The sequence below is a fragment of the Suncus etruscus genome, chromosome 20 (assembly GCF_024139225.1).
Source record: "Suncus etruscus isolate mSunEtr1 chromosome 20, mSunEtr1.pri.cur, whole genome shotgun sequence".
NCBI lineage: Eukaryota > Metazoa > Chordata > Mammalia > Eulipotyphla > Soricidae > Suncus > Suncus etruscus.
Genome location: NC_064867.1, coordinates 40,130,388 through 40,151,277, shown reverse-complemented (window position 1 = coordinate 40,151,277; position 20,890 = coordinate 40,130,388). Strand labels below are relative to the sequence as shown.

The 20,890-nt window shown below is 38.2% G+C and overlaps 1 pseudogene; it reads right to left on the bottom strand.

Moving 5' to 3' along the window:
* Positions 1-15,487: 15,487 nt before the first annotated feature.
* Positions 15,488-20,890, bottom strand: part of LOC125997929 (propionyl-CoA carboxylase alpha chain, mitochondrial-like) — a 136,798-nt pseudogene continuing 131,395 nt past the window's right edge.

The window sequence follows — 20,890 nt, the reverse complement described above, 5'->3', positions numbered from 1 at the left end:
GTTAATTATTTATAGCAAAGACAAATGAATAATTTCCTTCTCTCTGCCCAAGCAGAAAATGAGCTGTAATATGAGTATGTGTGGACAGCTGACACCAGCTGTGGTTGCAAGTCAGTCTGTGATTATGTTAGCCCTCACACCCTCCCTCTTATGGATCAGTCTGAGCTTATGTTGACTTCACACCCCAATTTGTTGTGGTTCCATCTGAGCTTTTGTTGACTTTGTCTGCCATTTTGATATGGGTCAGTCTGGACTTGTGTTGACTTTACACTCACCTGTTGTGAGTCTGTTTGGGTTTGTGCTAACTTCATACCCTCTATTATGAGTTAGGTTGGGCTTTTGCTGACCTCAAAGCCCACCTTAGTTCTGGATTAAAATTGGTAATAAATACAAAGAGTTCAAATAGGAGGGCCCCAGAATCTCTTTGGTAATTCCCGTCCTGGTGGGCAAGCTTACTAGAAAGTGTGGCTACCAGTTGTTGAGCACAAATATGAAGTGCTTTTATTGCTGGAATAGCTTAAAATCTGTGTGGAGTAAAACTCTCTCACTCTGAAAGTATGATTTTTGGTAACTGACTAAAGGCATGTGTCCACAACCCCCACAAAGCCTCCCTTTGGCATCGACCCCATCTATCTCCTCCACATGTTCTGTGCCCTATATATGACCACCTCCTAGTTGTGATACTTTGAGGAGATTCTGGGGTTCTAAAGATTCTTATGTCAGACGTGTATGTCCTGGGTCTTCTGCCAGGTTCCCTCTGCAGATCTGTTCCTGCTGAGGAATGGAAAGCACTGTCATTTCTCGTTCCCCTACAGTGATTTCATGATTTCAGTACCCCAGAGAGTGACCCCTACCCACTTCCCATTAGTTCCAATTTCAGGGAGATGCCAACTCTTCAAGCAACCCCCAAATGCTTCCACTTTTATTTATTTTAAAATCATTAAAAAGGGACAGGAGTTAGTGTCAAAGGTAAGGCACTTACTTGCCTGCAGCTGACCCCAGTTTGATTCCCATCATTGCATAGAGTCCACCGAGCATTCCAGGGGTCACTACTGAACAGAGGTGCTCAGTTCTCCCTGAGCACTTCTGGGCATGGCTCTCAAAATAAGGTAAGCTATAATAATAGAGAATGAATGTAATAAAAAGACAGAATCATGTGTCTAGCCTGGATTATATTCATCTTGACCTCAACATACATCAGTTGCAAATCACAACTTAGTGGATTTTCTTTTAGCATGTGTGATGCTAGGGACCCCTCCAAGAACTTACATGTGCAGTGTATGGTGCTGGAGATTTTTAGATTATAATTCATATTAGTTTTACCTCTTACTGAGCTAGTGAGAAAGGTGAGGCTGCAGGGAGGAGAATAGTGAGGGTGCATGATTTCCTAGATTGGAAAACAGGTACCCATGTTCCCTGAATTTAAATTGTGAATAATGAGCAGGGAGAGGGACCATGGTCACAGGCACATGGGAAACTTTTGTCGTATCCTCAGATACGTGATTCACAGGACTTTGTGATAGAGGCCAGCAGTATATAGTTTTGTATCTGAGAAAGCAAATCCCAGAGAGCTGACTCCTGCTGCCTTGAGAGGTTGGGGTCTGCAGTCAGCTTGCTTGGTTGGCATTTGAGCTGGCACTGAGATCAGAAATCAGACTTGGATTTTGCAAGCAAGGAGGATAATCATTTTTTTCCAAGGAGATGTGGCCCCTTGCAGAGGAGAATGCTGGAAAACACAGTTTGAAGTAGAGAACACTAGCAAACTTGAGAATATTCCACCCTAGCCAACACACTCTTTACAATCTACAGTCTTCCAATGAAGACATAAAGGAAAAGAGGCAGTCACTAGAGACTTTAAATGAGTGCCCGGAAGCATCAAGAGGAAGACATTCTGCAAGACATAGATTCAATTGATAAACATATGAAATTCAGGGTTGAAAAGATAAACAACTCAGGAGTCAGACACGGGCAATTCAGCAAGTGAGTAACAAGGGCTGCAGAGATTGTGATGGAGGCATCTTAAATAAATCACGGAGGAACATTTCCTTGAGCTGAAGACAGACATGAATCAGAGTCTCGGAAAGTCTCCCAAACATCTAGACTGTGATCATAAAAGAGACATACACCTCGTAATGTTCTTCCGCTTTAAGATTGGAGGCTAACTCTGGATCTCCTGGACAGAATGTTCTTTTCAAAGGAAGATTTCCATTGGTGTCTGCAATTTCATTGGCTACGTGGACAGAAGAAAAAGGAACTGCATTCACTTTCTAAAGAAGAAGCTAGCTTAGAGAAATTTGTTTCCCTGTCAAATAAAAGAAAGCATATTTTTTTTAAAGATCAGACCTCTTGAGATCATTCTGTGTGTTCGATATATACAACATGTTCTTCCTATAATAGTGAAGTAGAACATATATATCTTATCATAGAAGCATTGAGATGGAGGAAACTGGAGATAAAGAGGTGGAAATGAGCAGTGTGTGTGTGTGTGTGTGCGTGCGCATGTTTGTTGGCTTACATGAATAATAATAATTTTCATCACAGCGAACAGATACTAAATATGGAGATAGCTCTGTAACTGACAACATAACCTGGAAGTACAAGTTGTTGACCACAGAATCAGAGGGCATAGTCTTTTGTAATTTTGTACAAACATTTATTTGGAAAATAAAGCCCCTTGGTGCAGCTTCCTTTGTTTAGCCAAATGTTTTTTTTTTTTTTTTTTTAGCCAATGCAGCAACTCATCTTATAGGGAGAAAGTTAGAATTGAGTGGAGACAGAGATCTTCAAAGTTCTTAAACTATGTTGTTTGGATGCACACTCTTTCTTAAAAAATTAATTTAGTGATGTAAAATTAGTTTACCAGACTATAAATTCTTATTTTAAGGGACATACTGTTTCTACACATGCCTCTCCCCTCCATCACTGTCCTTCCTTTTTTCTCTCACCTCCCTTTGTCCTGTGGCCAAAGTAGTATTTGTTTTTAGTAGACATGGTCTATTCCCCTCCTTTATAAAAATACTTTTATTTAAACACCATTGTTTACAAAGTTGTTCATAATACAGTTGTTTCAGGCATTCAATGTCCCAACATCCGTCCACTAGTGTAACATTCCTTACACCATTATCCCATTTTTACCCCCCAGCGCACACCTATCTCATTAGTAGGCACAAAATAATTTGGTTTACATTGCTTGTTACAACTAGATGGCTAATGTAATTATTGAAAAACACTTCTTTAAAAAAGTTATAAAAATTTTTTCTATCTCACAATGGAATCATCAATTCATTGTTTGAGGGTTTTACTAAGCTGTTGTTAATGGAACATTCTGTGTTGTTTTTGTTTACTGAGCTTAGTAAATAATGCTACTTTTGCATAACTTTCAGTAGAATACTACTGGGCTGTCAGTATTGAGGAATTTGGAGGTGTTGCACAGCACCAGGATCTATAGAAAGAGGCTAATGATTGCACATGACAGTGGCTATGTAATGTATGTGGATGTGGTTGCTGGGACTACTGAAAATATAGTGTCCAGTGGGGTAAGGCTGTGCACCCCTATTCTCAGAAGACCCTAGAGTTTTCAACCTCCAAATTGATCTACTTAGAATTTTTGTTGGTTTGTTGTCTTTGCAGATGCCTTGTGAAACACTGAAGTTGGGCCGTTGGCAAGGCAGGTCTGTTCCCTTGCTGTGTTTCTTTCTATTACACACAGGAGTCAGTTAATTGTCATTTGTTAGTCTCCTTTGGGATTATTTCACTGATATGGACACCTTAGTTCCTTCTAAATTGTAGCAAAAGTTCATATTTCAAGATCCTTTAGAGATCCTTCCTTCCTTCCTTCCTTCCTTCCTTCCTTCCTTCCTTCCTTCCTTCCTTCCTTCCTTCCTTCCTTCCTTCCTTCCTTCCTTCCTTCCTTCCTTCCTTCCTTCCTTCCTTCCTTCCTTCCTTCCTTCCTTCCTTCCTTCCTTCCTTCCATTTACAGCAAAGTACTGGTCCTTTGTGTTTCAATACCCCATCTTCATATGCTCATTTATTATTGTTCACTTGGGTTGTTTCCAGATCTTGACTATTGTAGATGGCTCCGCAGTGAACATAGATGTGCAAACATTTTTTAAATTGCTGTGCTCTTGGGATCACTAGAAACATGTTATTTCTTAAGATATTAAGTGCCTATTTCAAATTTTATTTCAACATCTGTTCACATATTGAACACAGCTTCCTAAATTTAAAACTTCTCATAGACAATTGGAACTCTCATGTGATGCTGATAGGAATATGAAATGGCGTAGTAAGTTTGTAGATACCATATGAATCTGTAATTACATGCCTAGGTATGAACCCAAGTGTAATTCAGATGTTTCTCTACTCATGACTTGTACACAGATATTCAATAAGGCATGATTCATCATAGCTTCACTGAGGGAACATCTTCTATGTCCAACAGTAGATGAGAAGACACATAGAATATAATATATCCATAAATAGGATATAATTTGTCAACAGAAAGGAGCTAAGTATCTATAGATCTATTTGACAATCTGGATAAACAGTATATAAAATATGAGAAGCCAATCATAAAGAATCACATATTTTATTCTTCTACTAATTAGTCAAATTTGCAGAGACAGAACTGTTGGTAATAGCCAGGGAACAAAGGAAAGAGGGAAACGGGTTATGGGATTTATTTGGAAGATGATGAAACTCTTTTAAAATTGGTTATGGTGGTGGTAATATGACTGTATGACTAAAATAAAAGCGACTGAATTTTACACTTTGAATATATAAATTATATGGCATGTAGATTACATTTCTATAAAATCATTGATTTGCCAAATACTCTCATTTAACCAATTTATGCAGAAATGCCTGTCTTCTATAAAATGTGATTTTATTCAGAACACATAGAGAAAGGCAGTAACATTTCATGTAGATTAGTAAATTTTCTGAATGGATCAATTATCATTTTTAAAAAACCACTCATCAAAATAAGTAGTGTGTGAGATCTTTAGATAACCCATTAACTAAATCCAAGATAGTAGTGCTATCTATTACAGAAAGTATATTAGACACTTACATCGAATATTTTGGTTACTGTGGGGGAAATAAAATATAAATGGGTTTTTGTAGCTTACAAAAGGTTTTACTAAGGGACAGTCCAGAATAAGTGGTTTAGTGGATTGGATACTGAATTTCATGATAATTTTTAGAACCCAAGAACTTTGACTGCCCTGTCTTTAACACCCCATTGACTTGATAGCTAGTGGAATTATGATGTCTTTGGTCCAGGAAAGAGCTTTTCCATTCCTTTTATGTCCCTATAACCCTATGCTTGATTTTCTGTTTTATTTTTGTGTCTAGAGTGTATTGTTTAAATACGATCCAAAAATTTGGTGTCTACAGGGGAGAATAAGCTTGTTCCTCAACAAAGAAAAACAGATAACAAATTTTACATTAAGCAGGATGCTTCCATTAACAGAAATTTTCAGTTACTTTGTACAAAGCCAGAAATACGTTTGTTTGCTCTTTAAATCTTGTTAGGAATCTTCCTAAACAATGCAAGTCTTTTCTTTCCATGAATATAAAATGTGCATTTATACGATCTGTGCCAGCTGAAAGGCTTTGCAGCTCTCAGACTTATCAACACATATTTGCTACCTACTTCTTGTACTTCCTGCATAAGATTCTCAGTGAGTATACAGAGACAGAAGTCCACAAAAGATGACGTGGGAAAGTGCCAAATGTATCCTGAGCCAGAAATGTTGAAAATCACCATTAAGTTGTTAGTTTTTCCCTCCCTCCCTCTCTCCCTCCCTCCTTCCCTCTTTCCCCCTCCCTCCCTCCCTCCTTCCCTTCCTCCTTTTCCTCCCTCCCTCCCTCCTTTCCTTCCTCCCTCCCTCCTTTCCTTCCTTCCTTCCTTCCTTCCTTCCTTCCTTCCTTCCTTCCTTCCTTCCTTCCTTCCTTCCTTCCTTCCTTCCTTCCTTCCTTCCTTCCCCCTTCCTTCCTTCCTTCCTTCCCCCTTCCTTCCTCCCTCCCTCCCTCCCTCCCTCCCTCCCTTCCTCCCTCCCTCCCTCCTTCCTTCCTTCCTTCCTTCCTTCCTTCCTTCCTTCCTTCCTTCCTTCCTTCCTTCCTTCCTTCCTTCCTTCCTTCCTTCCTTCCTTCCTTCCTTCCTTCCTTCCTTCCAGGCAAATGCCCCATCCACTATACTATCAAATTGCCACAAGTTCCACCCACTTAACATGCACATTTATAAAAAATGCCCTCTTTCCAGAGGTATACTTTCCCATCCGAAATTAGAAATAATATTTTCTTTAATGGAGAAAGATTTGGTTCAGTTCTCTCATAATAACATCACCCCTCTTACTAAACAAGTAAGATGGACTATAGGAATGGGACAGGGCAAGGCTTCTCTATGATTCTTTGTGTTGGGATTTTAGGCGAGGAGAGAAATTTGGGCTAAACTCTAGACAAGGTAAGGATAAGTGGGAATCTTATTATCAAGGGACAGGATGAGAAGGAAGCAACAGAGAAGGAAAATTACTAAGCGAAAGCACCAATTACAGAGAGAATTATGGTTTTCTGCATATGATGGGATAGGGAGGAAGAATCAAAGACAAAGGTGGTGGAGAAATCTGGTTAAATCAATTTGGAATTCTGGCTGCAATTGCAGTTTTCAGGGTTATGCCCAATGGATGGGGGCCTACATTGGCTGAGAGGGTCTTGCAGTTTAAGGAGAGACTTTTCTTGGTCATTGTTTCTGGGACTCATGAGGTGGCACAAAATAAAGGAAAAGCAAAGAAAAGACACCGGTAGGGTCTCTTAAATGGGCATTTCCTGGGAGAGCTAACAGTGGGAAGGCAAATGCAGCATTGACTGTCTATATTATGCAGACAACTTACACCCTGAGATGGGATTTCGGGATGTATATTCTGTGTAGTGTGTCTTGTACCAAGACCCTCTTAGTCCTATGGGAATATTACATAGAAATTGAGGAGAGGAAATATTATAACATAAGTTATTGTACTCATGGAACTTCCTTCAACTTTGGTTTACTCTTTAGGGAAAAGGTACATCACTTTTTAAAGACATGACTTTAAATATTTATGTCAATATTTGGGGGTGGACACAGACTGCATTACTCAGGAGTTAACGCCTAGTTCTGCACTCAGAAATTGTTCCTCATCATGTTTGAGGGACCTTGTGAGATGTAGGGGATTGAAATCTGGTTGATCATGTGCAAGGCAAACATCTTACCCACTATACCTACCCAGAAAGGTATTTTTATTTTTTAATTTTTTTTATTTATAAAACTTTATTACATACATGGTTGTGTTTAGGTTTCAGTCATGTAAAGAACACCACCCATCACCAGTGCCACATTCCCATCACCAATGTCCCAAATCTCCCTCCTCCCCACCCAACCCATGCCTGTACTCTAGACAGGCTTTCTATTTCCCTCATACATTCTCATTATTAGGATAGTTCGAAACTTAATTATTTCTCTAACTAAACTCATCCCTGTTTGTGGTGAGCTTCATGAGGTGAGCTGTAACTTCCAGCTTTTTTGTCTTTTGTGTCTGAAAGTTATTATTGCAAGAATGTCTTTCATTTTTCTTAAAACCCATAGATGAGTGAGACCATTCTGCATCTTTATCTCTCTCTCTGACTTATTTCACTCAACATAATAGATTCCATGTCCATCCATGTATAGGAAAATTTCATGACCTCATCTCTCCTAACGGCTGCACAATATTCCATTGTGTATATGTACCACAGTTTCTTTAGCCATTCATCTGTTGAAGGGTATCTTGGCTGTTTCCAGAGTCTTGATAAATAGTGCTGCAATGAATATAGGTGTAAGGAAGGGGTTTTTGTATTGTATTTTTGTGTTCCTAGAGTATATTCCTAGGAGTGGTATAGCTGGATCGTATGGGAGCTCGATTTCCAGTTTTTGGAGGAATCTCCATATTGCTTTCCATAAAGGTTGAACTAGATGGCATTCCCACCAGCAGTGGATAAGAGTTCCTTTCTCTCCACATCTCCGCCAACATTGCTTGTTCTCATTCTTTGTGATGTGTGCCAATCTCTGGGGTGTGAGGTGGTACCTCATAGTTGTTTTGATTTGCATCTCCCTGATGATTAGTGATGTGAAGCATTTTTTCATGTGTCTTTTGGTCATTTGTATATCTTCTTTGTCAAAGTGTCTGTCCATTTCTTCTTCCCATTTTTGATGGGATTAGATGTTTTTTTCTTGTAAATTTTTGTCAGTGTGTTGTATATTTTGGAGATTAGCCCCTTATCTGATGGGTATTGGGTGAATAGTTTCTTCCACAGTGGGGGACTCTTGTATCCTGGGCGCTATTTCTTTTGAGGTGCAGAAGCTTCTCAGTTTAATATATTTCCATGTGTCAATCTCTGCTTTCACTTGCTTGGAGAGTGCAGTTTCCTCTTTGAAGATGCCTTTAGTCTCAATGTCATGGAGTGTTTTATATACGTGTTGTTCTATGTATCTTATGGTTTCGGATCTGATATCGAGGTCTTTCATCCATTTGTATTTAACCTTCGTACATGATGTTGGCTGGGAGTCTAAGTTCAATTTTTTGCAAGTGGCTAGCCAGTTGTGCCAACACCATTTGTTGAAGACGCTTTCTTTGTTCCATTTAGGATTTCTTGCTACTTTATCAAAAATTAGTTTATTGTATGTCTGGGGAACATTCTCTGAGTATTCAAGTCTATTGCACTGATCTGAGGTCCTGTCCTTATTCCAATACCATGCTGTTTTGATAACTATTGCTTTGTAGTACAGTTTAAAGTTGGGGAAAGTAATTCCTCCCATATTTTTTCCCAATGATTACTTTAGCTATACTAGGGTGTTTATTTTCCAAATGAATTTCAAAAGTGCCTGATCCACTTCTTTGAAGAATGTCATGGGTATCTTTAGAGGGATCACATTAAATCTGGGGAGTATTGCCATTTTAATAATGTTAATCCTGCCAATCCATGAGCAGGGTACGTGCTTCCATTTCCGCATGCCCTCTCTTATTTCTTGGAGTAGAGTTTTTTTTTTTTTTTTTTTTTTTTTTTTTTTATCTTTATTTAAACACCGTGATTACAAACATGATTATAGTTGTATGATTACAGTCATGTAAAGAGCACCCCCCCTTCACCGGTGTAACATTCCCACCACCAATTTCCCAGATCTCCCTCCTCCCCACCCCCCTACACCTGTACTCGAGACAGGCTTTCTACTTCCCTCATTCATTCACATTTTATGATAGTTTTCAGTGTAGTCATCTCTGCAACTGCACTCATCACTCTATGTGATGAGCTGCATGTCCTGAGCTGCACCTACCAGCCCTCATCTCTCTTGTCTCTGAGATATTGTTAAAAATGTCCTTCATTTTTCTTAAAGCCCATAGATGAGTGAAACCATTCTGCGTCTTTCTCTCTCCCTCTGACTTACTTCACTCAGCATAATAGATTCCATGTACATCCATGTATTGGAAAATTTCATGACTTCATCTCTCCTGATGGCTGCATAGTATTCCATTGTGTATATGTACCACAGTTTCTTCAGCCACTCATCTGTTGAAGGGCATCTTGGTTGTTTCCAGAGTCTGGCTATTGTAAATAGCGCTGCAATGAATATAGGAGTAAGGAAGGGTTTTTTGTATTGTATTTTTGTGTTTCTTGGGTATATTCCTAGGAGTGGTATAGCTGGATCGTATGGAAGCTCAATTTCCAGTTTGTGAAGGAATCTCCATATCGCTTTCCATAAAGGTTGTACTAGACGGCATTCCCACCAGCAGTGAAAAAGAGTTCCTTTCTCTCCACATCCCCGCCAGCACTGCTTGTTTTCCTTTCTTGTGATGTGTGCCAATCTCAGTGGCGTGAGGTGGTACCTCATAGTAGTTTTGATTTGCATCTCCCTGACGATTAGTGATGTTGAACATCTTTTCATGTGCCTTTTGGCCATTTGCCTTTCTTCTTTTTCAAAGTGTCTGTTCATTTCTTCTCCCCATTTTTTGATGGGGTTAGTTGTTTTTTTCTTGTATAGTTCTGTCAGTACCTTGTAAATTTTGGATATTAGCCCTTTATCTGATGTGTATTGGGTGAATAATTTCTCCCACTCAGTGGGTGGCCTTTGTATTCTGGGCGCTATTTCCTTTGAGATGCAGAAGCTTTTCAGCTTAATATAGTCCCATCTGTTTATCTCTGCTTCCACTTGCTTGGAAAGTGCTGTCTCCTCCTTAAAGATGCCTTTAGTCTCAATGTCCTGGAGTGTTTCACCTACATGTTGTTCTATATACCTTATAGTTTCAGTTCTGATATCAAGGTCTTTAATCCATTTGGATTTTACCTTTGTATATGGTGTTAGCTGGGGGTCTGAGTTCGCTTTTTTGCAAGTGGTTAACCAGTTGTGCCAACACCACTTGTTGAATAGGCTTTCCCTGCTCCATTTAGGATTTTTTGCTCCTTTATCAAAAACAAGGTGGTTATATGTCTGAGGAACCTTCTCTGAGTACTCAAGCCTATTCCACTGATCTGAGGGTCTGTTTTTATTCCAATACCATGCTGTTTTTATAACTGTTGCTTTGTAATACAACTTAAAATTGGGGAAAGTAATGCCTCCCATATTCCTTTTCCCAAGGAGTGCTTTAGCTATTCGAGGTTGTTTGTTGTTCCAGATGAATTTCAGAAGTATTTGATCCACTTCTTTGAAAAATGTCATGGGTATCTTTAGAGGAATCGCGTTAAATCTGTACAATGCTTTTTTTTATAGTTTTCTTTGTATAGGTCCTTCTCATTTTTAGTCAAGTTGATTCCAAGTTATTTGAATTTGTGTGGCACTATTGTGAATGGGGCTGTTTTCTTAATGTCCATTTCTTCCTTATTACTATTGGTGTATAGAAAGACCATTGATTTTATTGTGTTAATTTTGTAGCCTGCCAACTTGCTATATGAGTCTATTGTTTCTAGAAGCTTTTTCATAGAGACTTTAGGGTTTTCTAGGTAGAGTATCATGTCATCTGCAAACAGCAAGAGCTTGACTTCTTCCTTTCCTATCTGGATTCCCTTGATATTTTATTTTATTTTATTTTTTTTTTTTGCCTAATCGCTATAGCAAGTACTTCCAGTGCTATGTTGAATAGGAGTGGTGAGAGAGGACAGTCTTGTCTTGTGCCAGAATTTAGAGGAAAGGCTTCCAGTTTTTCTCCATTGAGGACAATATTTGCCTTTGGCTTGTGGTAGGTAGCCTTAACTATATTGAGAAAGGTTCCTTCCATTCCCATCTTGCTTAGAGTTTTGATCAAAAATGGGTGTTGGACCTTATCAAATGCTTTTCTGCGTTTATTGATATGAACATGTGATTTCTATTTTTTTGTTGTTGATGTTGTGTATTATGTTGATAGATTTATGGGTGTTAAACCAGTCTTGCATTCCTGGGATGAAACCTACTTGATCGTAGTGGATGATTTTTTTTTTTTTTTGGCTTTTTTTTTGGGGGGGCCACACCCGGCGGTGCTCAGGGGATACTCCTGGCTCTCTGCTCAGAAATAGCTCCTGGCAGGCACGGGGGACCATATGGAACACCGGGATTTGAACCAACCACCTTTGGTTCTGAATCGGCTGCTTGCAAGTCAAACACCGCTGTGCTATCTCTCCGGGCCCATGGATGATTTTCTTAATGAGGCATTGAATCCTATTTGCCAGTTTTTTGTTGAGGATCTTTGCATCTGTATTCATCAGCGATATTGGTCTGTAATTTTCTTTTTTGGTAACATCTCTGTGTGGTTTAGGTATCAAGGTGATGTTGACTTCATAAAAGCTATTTGGAAGTTTTCCTGTTTTTTCGATTTCATGGAAGAGTCTTGCCAGGATTGGTTGAAGTTCCTCTTGAAAGGTTTGAAAGAATTCATTAGTAAATCCATCTGGGCCTGGACTTTTGTTTTTGGGCAGACATTTGATTGCTGTCTTAATTTCCTCAATAGTGATGGGTGTATTTAGATAGGCTACATCCTCTTCATTCAACTGTGGAAGATTATAAGAGTCCAAAAATTTTTCCATTTATTCCAGGTTTTCATTTTTAGTGGCATAGAGTTTCTCAAAGTAGTTTCTGATTACCCTTTGAATCTCTACCATATCAGCAGTGATCTCTCCTTTTTCATTCCTAATATGAGTTATCAAGTTTCTCTCTCTCTTTCTTTGTTAGTTTTGCAAGTGGTCTATCAATCTTGTTTATTTTTTCAAAGAACCAACTTCTGCTTTTGTTGATCTTTTGGATTGTTTTTCGGGTTTCCACTTCATTGATTTCTGCTCTAGCTTTGTTATTTCCTTCTGTCTCCCTATTTTTGGGTCCTTTTGTTGAGTACTTTCTAATTCTATGAGCTGCATCATTAAGCTATTCAGGTATGCCCCTTCTTCTTTCCTGATGTGTACTTGCAAAGCTATAAATTTTTCTCTCAGTACCACTTTTGCTGTGTCCCATAGGTTCTGATAGTTTGTGTCTCCATTGTCATTTGTTTTCAGGAAGGTATTGATTTCCTCTTTGATTTCATCTCGGACCCACTGTTATTCAATATTAGGCTGTTTAACTTCCAGGTATTAAAGTTTTTCTTCTGTGTCCCTTTGTAGTTCACATGTAATTTTAGGGCCTTGTGGTCAGCGAAGGTAGCCTGCAACATTTTTATCCTCTTGATATTATGGATTTTTGTTTTATGTGCTAGCATGTAGTCTATCCTGGACAATGTCCCATGTACATTAGAGAAAAATGTGTATCCAGGTTCTGGGGGTGGAATGTCCTGTATATATCTACTAGGTCTTTCTTCCATTTCTCTGTTCAGGTCTAGTATATTCTTGTTGGATTTCAGTCTGGTTGACCTGTCAAGTGTTGACAATGCTGTGTTGTGGTTTCTCAACTTATTGTTTTGTTATTGATATAATTTTTCAGATTTGTCAACAATTTTATTATATATTTTGCTGGCTCCTCATTTGGTGCATATATGTTTAGGAGAGTGATTTCTTCCTGCTGTACATATCCCTTGATTAATACAAAATGTCCATCTTTGTCCCTTACAACTTTCCTAAGTATAAAGTTGGCATCATCTGATATTAGTATGGCCACTTCATCTTTTTTATAGGTGTTGTTTGCTTGGATGATTTTCCTCCAGCCTTTTATTTTGAATTTATGTTTGTTCTGACTATTCAGGTGCATTTCTTGTAGGCAGCAAAAGGTTGGATTGAGTTTTTTGATCCATTTAGCCACTCTGTGTCTCTTAACTGGTGCATTTAGTCCATTGACATTGAGAGAAAGAATTATCCTCAGAGTTAGTGCCATCTTATATTGATGTTTGGTGTGTCTGTTGGTCAGTCTTGTCTTAAAGTAGGCCGTTCAGTTTTTCTTTTAGTAATGGTTTTGAGTCTGTAAAGTTTCTGAGCTGTTATTTGTCTGTGAAACCATGTATTGTTCCTTCAAACCTGAAAGTGAGTTTTGTTTTGTGCAGTATTCTAAGCGAAGCATTTATTTTATTGAGTTTTGTCACTATGTCCCACCACTGCCTTCTGGCCTTGAGTGTTTCTGGTGACAGGATGTTCCCTGGAATGTAATTTCTCTTTTCAATCTTGCTGCTTTCAGAATTCTGTCTCTATCTGTGGGATTCGTCATTGTGACTAGGATGTGTCTTGGGGTGTTTTTTTCTGGGGTCTCTTTTAGTTGGTACTCTTCGAGCATGCAGGATTTGATCACATATATTCTTTAGCTCTGGAAGTTTCTCTTTAATGATGTTCTTGAACATTGATTCTTCCTGGTGATTTTCTTCTTGGGTCTCTGGGACTGCAATAATTCTTAAGTTGTTTCTGTTGACCTTATCATAGACTTCTATTTTCATCTGTTTCCATTCTTTGAGTAATTTTTCCATTGTTTGATCATTTGCTTTAAGGATTTTTTCCAATTTCTTCTGCTGTATGGAATTGTTATTCATCTCATCTTCCAGTGTACTAATTCTGTACTCAGCTGCTGTTAATCCCTGGGAAAGCTCAACCATGTTTTTTTTCAATTCATCTACTGAGTTTTTCAGACCTGTTATTTGACCTGAAATTTCAGTTTGGAGTTTTCTGATTTCTATCTTCATAATCTCTTGATTCTTATTAGTGTTCTCTTCTATACTTTCTTTGAGTTCTTTGAATATCTTCCATATTGCGACTCTAAACTCCTTATCTGAGATACTGACTAGTTGGTTGGTCATGTTCAAGTCATCAAAGTTGCCATCCTCATTCTCTATGTCTGGAGCAGCCTGCATTGTTTCCCCATTGTCACACTTGTATTGTGGGTTTTTCTACGTGTTGTGGTTGCATCCATTGGCTAAATAATGTGCACGGCTGGGAAGCGAAGCTGAGCGGCCATGCTTCTCTGGATCCACCCTTTCTGGGCTTGTAAACTGACCTCCAGGGAAGGCTCCAGGGAAAGCAAGCCATCTGCAGATGAGCCACACACAGGATGAAATCAGGCCAAAGATGGAGCACAGCACAGAAGACAGGCAGATAGGGGTGCTGGCATCTGAGTTCCAGCAGAGTTCAGCGGCTTCCCCTTTCTGGGTGTGTAAGCTCACCTCCAGGAAAGGCCGCAAGATACTTTTAAATGATTTATACTACTCATTTTAAACACTTTGGTTTATATAATTGCTTATAATACATTTGTTTTTGTCATTCTATGTTCCAGTACAAATCCCATCACCAGTGTAAAGTTCCTTCCACCATTTACTTTGGATTCCTCCCTCATTTCCAAGCCTTCCCCTTGGCAAACATAAGGTAGTATACGTTATATTGCTTGTTTACAGTTAAGGGGAAATAAAATTATTTTTATTTTTAAGAAAAGTAAAGCAAAAGAAAATTTGTGACAATTGTATCTTGCAATGAGGTCATTATATTTACTAAGTAATTTGTTGCTAGTTGATCTTTCTATTACTGGTTTTGTTTCATAAAATTAAATAAATTCTATTCCACGTTGACATCTAATTTGGTGTGTTCTAACTGGGGTGACAATATTCAAATATTTGGTGGTCCAGGGGTTCTAAGTTCTGTGGCCAATAAGATGGAGGTTTTGGAACATGGTAATGGCTATCAGGAATTTCAGAAGTACAAGAAGTGAGTGAAAGGGTACCTGCATTCACTCCAACAAAGTCCTGTTGATCTCAGTCCAAATACTATCATACCTGAGGTTTTGATCAGATAGGTGTCTCTGCAGAGATCAGTGGTAAAGCAGTGAAGTTGTGATCTCAGTATGTTTGTAAAGGAAGTCTGACCAAATGCATCAGGTCATTGACTTTGTTCAAGACATCTCTCTCCATGTAGTCAGTCATGTATTGCCTTGAACAGAGTCAGCTTTGACCTTGGCAAAGATGATCATGTTACTGGCCACAGTTCTTACATCTTCAATAGTTTCTTTCCAATTTAGGATAAAGAACAAATCATAACAGAAATAAGTACAAATCCTTCAGCTGCTGCATTGCATGATGCTGATACTTTCTAACTTCATTTTCCATGTGAACGTGGGTTGCATTTTGCTGGATTTTCCTATTTCTTCGTAGGACTGCTGCGAGTTCACTAACATGGCAACAAGATCACCAAGGACCTTGAGGTTAAGATATGCTTGAGTTTTATGAAGGTGGGAACTGTGATGGGATGACAAACTCTCCAGTTCAGGTTTTTGCTATAGGAATGGTGCACAAACATGTTCGTTAAAAGCTGCTGAGTTAAAAAAAAATCAGGGTAATCTGGTGGTCTGGCTTCAATCCTACTCAGTGTGTAAATGAATTTTCCTTTTTATCTGCCCTCATTGATCCTTCTCAATAATCTATACAGGAAATTGAAATATCCAGCTAGAAACAAACCCCAATCAGGTGACCCAGGAATCTATGTTCCAAAGCATAACATTCCATTGAGTGAAGAAGACTTGTCTTAATAGCAGGTTGTCCTTGATGCGTTTCTCTGATGGTTTTTCTCCACAACCAGCCTTCTAGGGATTTCAAAATCCTTGTTGAGGTGTCTTTATTTTAGCCACTTCTGGCTCATAACACTCTTTTGTGTCTAAGAATCATCTTTGTGAATCTCATAGTGTGTGGTGTGAAACTGCCCATAATTTGTAAGCCTTAAACTTTGTAAACTATTTATTTAAAGTTAAACATTTAAGGTGCATACATCCCCTCTGCCCAAAAGATACTCTCTGTGGAAGTTAGTGTTGCTTGGAAAAGGATTTCCAAATAAAATGACCCAAGAACTGTCAGAGTTGAGAAAAGGCCATTATTGGTGGGGGGTAAGGGTGGGAATATGGAGCTCTCAACGTGCATTGTGGCAAATCCCTAAACTGCTGAAGGGAATGGTGGTTGGTTTTGATAACACTAAGCCACAAATCTTGACTTAACTAGATAAGTTCTTAGGGAATTCAATTCTCAACTGTCATTAAAAGACCTTCCTTCCTCTTTTCTATTGACGATGATCTTAATTCTCATGTCTTTGGTGAAGTTTACAATTTCAGTTTTTGCTGAAAGCTGTGATTTCTCTCTCTCTCTCTCTCTCTCTCTCTCTCTCTCTCTCTCTCTCTCTCTCTCTCTCTCTCTTTCTCATGCACCTGAGTTTTGTTTCTGAAGAGAAAGGAAAGGGAACTTCTTGGAGAAAAATTCAAGGAGTTGTTTATCAGCACAGTCAATGAACCTGGAAACTCTCTGCTTTGTTCTCACAGCCCTGCTTTCTACTCTTAATATCTTAGTGATATTTATTGAAGTGACCATATTTGTTGGTACAAGACAAATAAAAGCTTTTTTAAGGTTCCAATTCATGATTATCTTTTTAACCTAAAATGTCCAACAGACCTAGAGCAAAAATGGCAATTTTAACTTAATGAGTTGATTTTATGGAAAAAGCTAAGAGGATCTTATTGGAGCCCACCTGAGAAATGAGAATGAAATTAGTGTTGAAAGATTCACAGAATCCTCTGGAAATTAGAAAAGCCAAGAAACAACGTGCTGCTGAAGATCTTTGGGAGGAGTTGAGTGGTCCCCAAAGCCAGGTTCAGAGCATTATGGATGAAACCTTAATGGTTTTCATAAATATTACATGATCACATAAAAGAAAAAGAGAGTTTCAGTATTACAAGGAACTCCACTTTTCCCCCATGAATGTTTCCCACCACAGATGTACACAGCTTTTCTCCTAAGCTCCCCCAACCTGCCTCTGAGGCAGGCATTTTGCTTCTTATCTCTCCTTCTTTGCTCCATTTTAGACATTGTGGTTTGCACTATTGTTAATGAGGGAAAACTGAGCATATCACTTTATCTCGTTCCAACACCCAGTTATTTTCCTGACTAATCGTTTTCAATTATCATTGTCATAGTGTTCTCTTCTTTGCCCTGATTGCACTGCTTCACTATTTGTGGTAAGCTTCCTACCATATCCAGGTCCTCCTGGCCTTCCTCTCTACTGACTCTGGATATTATTATCACATTATCCTTTATTTTTCTTTTATCTAATAATGTATGAGGTTATTTTATGCCTATCCATCTCCCTCTGACTCATTTCACTCAGCATAATAATCTTCATATCCATCCATGTATAAGCTTATTTTATGACTTCATCTTTCCTAACAGCTGCATATTATTTCATTGTGTAGATGTACCACAGTTTCTTTAGCCATTCATCTGTTCTTGGGAACTTGGGTTATTTCCAGATTTTCACTATTGTAAATAGTGTTACTATAAACATAAAAGTGTAGATGGCATTTTTGTATTGCATTTTTGTGTTCCTAGGGTATAACCCTAGAAGTGATATTGCTGGATCATATGGGATTTCAATTTCCAATGTTTTTTAAATACTATCTTTATTTAAACATCATAATTGCAAACATGTTTGTTGTTGGATTTCAGTTGTAAAAAAGAACACCCCTTTCATACAGTGCAACATTCCCAATACCAATACCCCTATCTTCCCTCCCTCACCCCTGCCTGTATTCAAGACAGGTATTCTATTTCACTCAGTCACTATCATTGTCATGGTCATCTTCAGTGTAGTTATTTTTCTAACTGAACTCACCACTTTTTGTGGCAAGCTTCATACTGTGGGGCGATCCTTCCTGCCCTCATTTCTATTGTCTCTGTGCATTATTACAATAATGTTTTTTATTTTTCTTAAATACCATAGATGAGTGAGACTAATCTATGTCTATCTTTCTTTCTCTAATTTATTTCACTCAGCATAATAGTTTCCATGTTTATACATGTATAGAAAAATTTCATGACTTCATTTTCCCAATAGCTGCATAGAATTTCATCGTGTTTATGTACCACAGTTTCTTTAGCCACTCATCTGTTGTCAGACATCTCCGTTGTTTTCAGATTTTGGTTATTGTAAATAGGAATGCAATAAATATGGGCATAGAGAAGGCATTTTTGTATTGTTTTTGTGTTTCTAGGAGTGGTATAGCTGGATCATATGGGAGCTCAATTTCCAGGTTTTTTTTTTGAAGAATCTCCATATTGTTTTCCAGTAAGGCTGGACAAGACGGCATTCTCACCAGCAGTGAATAAGAATTCCTGTACAATGTTTTGGGAAGTATTACCATTTTAATGATGTTGATCCTTCCAACCCAAGGGCAGGATATAGGTTTCCATTTACTTGTGTCGTATTTTAGTTCTTGAAGCAGTGCTTAAAATAGTTTTCTTTGTATAGGTCTTTCTTTCACCTCTTTAGTTAAATTAACTCCAAGGTAATCTATTTTTGAGGCACAATTGTGAACAGGATTGCTCTTTCAATTCTTTTCTTTTTCATTATTTGTGTATAGAACAGCCAGGGATTTTTGAATATTAGTTTTGTAAGTTGTCACTTATACTATACAACTCTATTGTTTTAAGAAGCTTTTGTTTTAAAAAAATCTAGTCTCTCCAAAAAATGGGGGGGGGGGATGAAATGAGCAGATAATTTGTCAAAGAAGAAATACAAATGGTCAAAAGGCACAAGAAAAAAATGCTCCACATCACTAATCATCAGGAAGTTGCAAATCAAAACAACTATGAGGTACCATCTCATGCCACAGAGATTGACACACATCACAAAAAATGAGAACAAGCAGTGCTGGCAGGGATGTGGAGAGAAAGGAACTCTAATTCATTGCTGGCGGGAATGCTGCATAGTCCAACCATTTTAGAAAGTGATATGGAGATTCCTCCAAAAACTAGAAATTGAGCTCCCATATGATCGAGCTATACCACTTCTAAGGATATACCCTAGGAACACAAAAATACAATACAAAAATCCCTTCCTTACACCTATATTCATTGCAGTGCTATTTACCATAGCCAGACTCTGAAAACAACCAAAATGTCCTTCAACAGATGAATGGCTAAAGAAACTGTGGTACATATACACAATGGAATATTATGCAGCTGTCAGGAGAGATGAAGTCATGACATTTTCCTATACATGGATGTACATGGAATCCATTATGCTGAGTGAAATAAGCAGAGGGAGAGATAGACTCAGAATAGTCTCACTCATCTCAGGGTTTTAAAAAAATGAATGACATTTTTGAAATAATTCACAGAGACAAAAGAGAGGAGGGCTGGAAGTTGCAGCTCATGACATGAAGCTCACCACAACGAGTGATGAGTGCAGTTAGAGAAATAACTACATTGAGAATTATCATAACAAGGTGAATGAATGAGGGAAGTAGAAAGCCTGTCTCGAGTACAGGCGAAGGTGGGGTGGGGATGAGGGAGATTTGGGACATTGGTGATGGGAATGTTGAACTAGTGAAGGGGGGTATTCTTTACATGACGGAAACCCACCATAATCATGTTTGTAATCAAGATGTTTAAATAAAGATATTAATTAAAAAAAGAAGAAAGAAATTAAAAGCTATTTTGTAGTCTTTAGGATTTTATAGATACAGATTCATGTCATTTGTAAACAGTGAGAGCTTGACTTCTTTCTTTTTTATATTTTTTGTGCTGTCTCTGCTTCTTGTATCAGGGTGATGTTAGCTTCATAATACATAGAATCTATGTGGAAATGTTTCTGTTTAGATAAATGAGTGTGATTTCTTCCTGATGTACAGATCTCTTGATTATTTAGTAATGATCCTTTCTCTAACAACCTTTTAAGCCTGAAGTCTATGTCATCTGATATTAGTATGGGCACTCCAGCCTTTTTAAAGGCAGTTGTTTGTTTGAAGGACTTCCCTCCAAACTTTGACTTTGAGTCTGTCTTTGCTTTGAATATTCAAATGTGATTCTTGCAGGCAGAGAAATGTTGATTCAATTTTCCTTTTTTTTTTTTTTTGGAAGGTTGTCTCATCTAGTGAAGCTCAGGGGTTATTCCTGGCTCTGCACTCAGAAGTCACTCCTTTCAGGCTCAGGGGACCATATGGGAAGCCGGGATTCAAACTAGGTCTGTCCTGTGTTGGCCTCGTGCAAGGCAAACACCTTACTGCTGTGCTATCGCTCTGGGCCCTGTATTCAATTTTCTTATCCATTTTCCACTCTGTGTCTCTTACATTTAGTCCCTTAATGTTGAGAAAGAGATAATTGTTATGGGGTTTTATGCCATCTTTTTGTAAAAAGTTTGGTCTGTTTGTGAGATCTGTCTAGTCTACCTTAAAGTACAATGTTTATGTTGTTCTTTTAAGGTTGACTTTGAATTTGTAATGCTCCTGAGCTGTTGTTTCTTTGTGAAACAGTGTATGCTTCCTTCAAACTTGAATTATTCTTGACTAGAATTTTTTTTTCTGTATTGAGGTTTTTTTCATTTTATTGAAATTTTTCACTATATCCTACCACTGCCATTGGGCCTAGAAAGTTGCTTATGATAAATCTATTATATATCTTTTTTTTGTTTTTGTTTTTGGGCC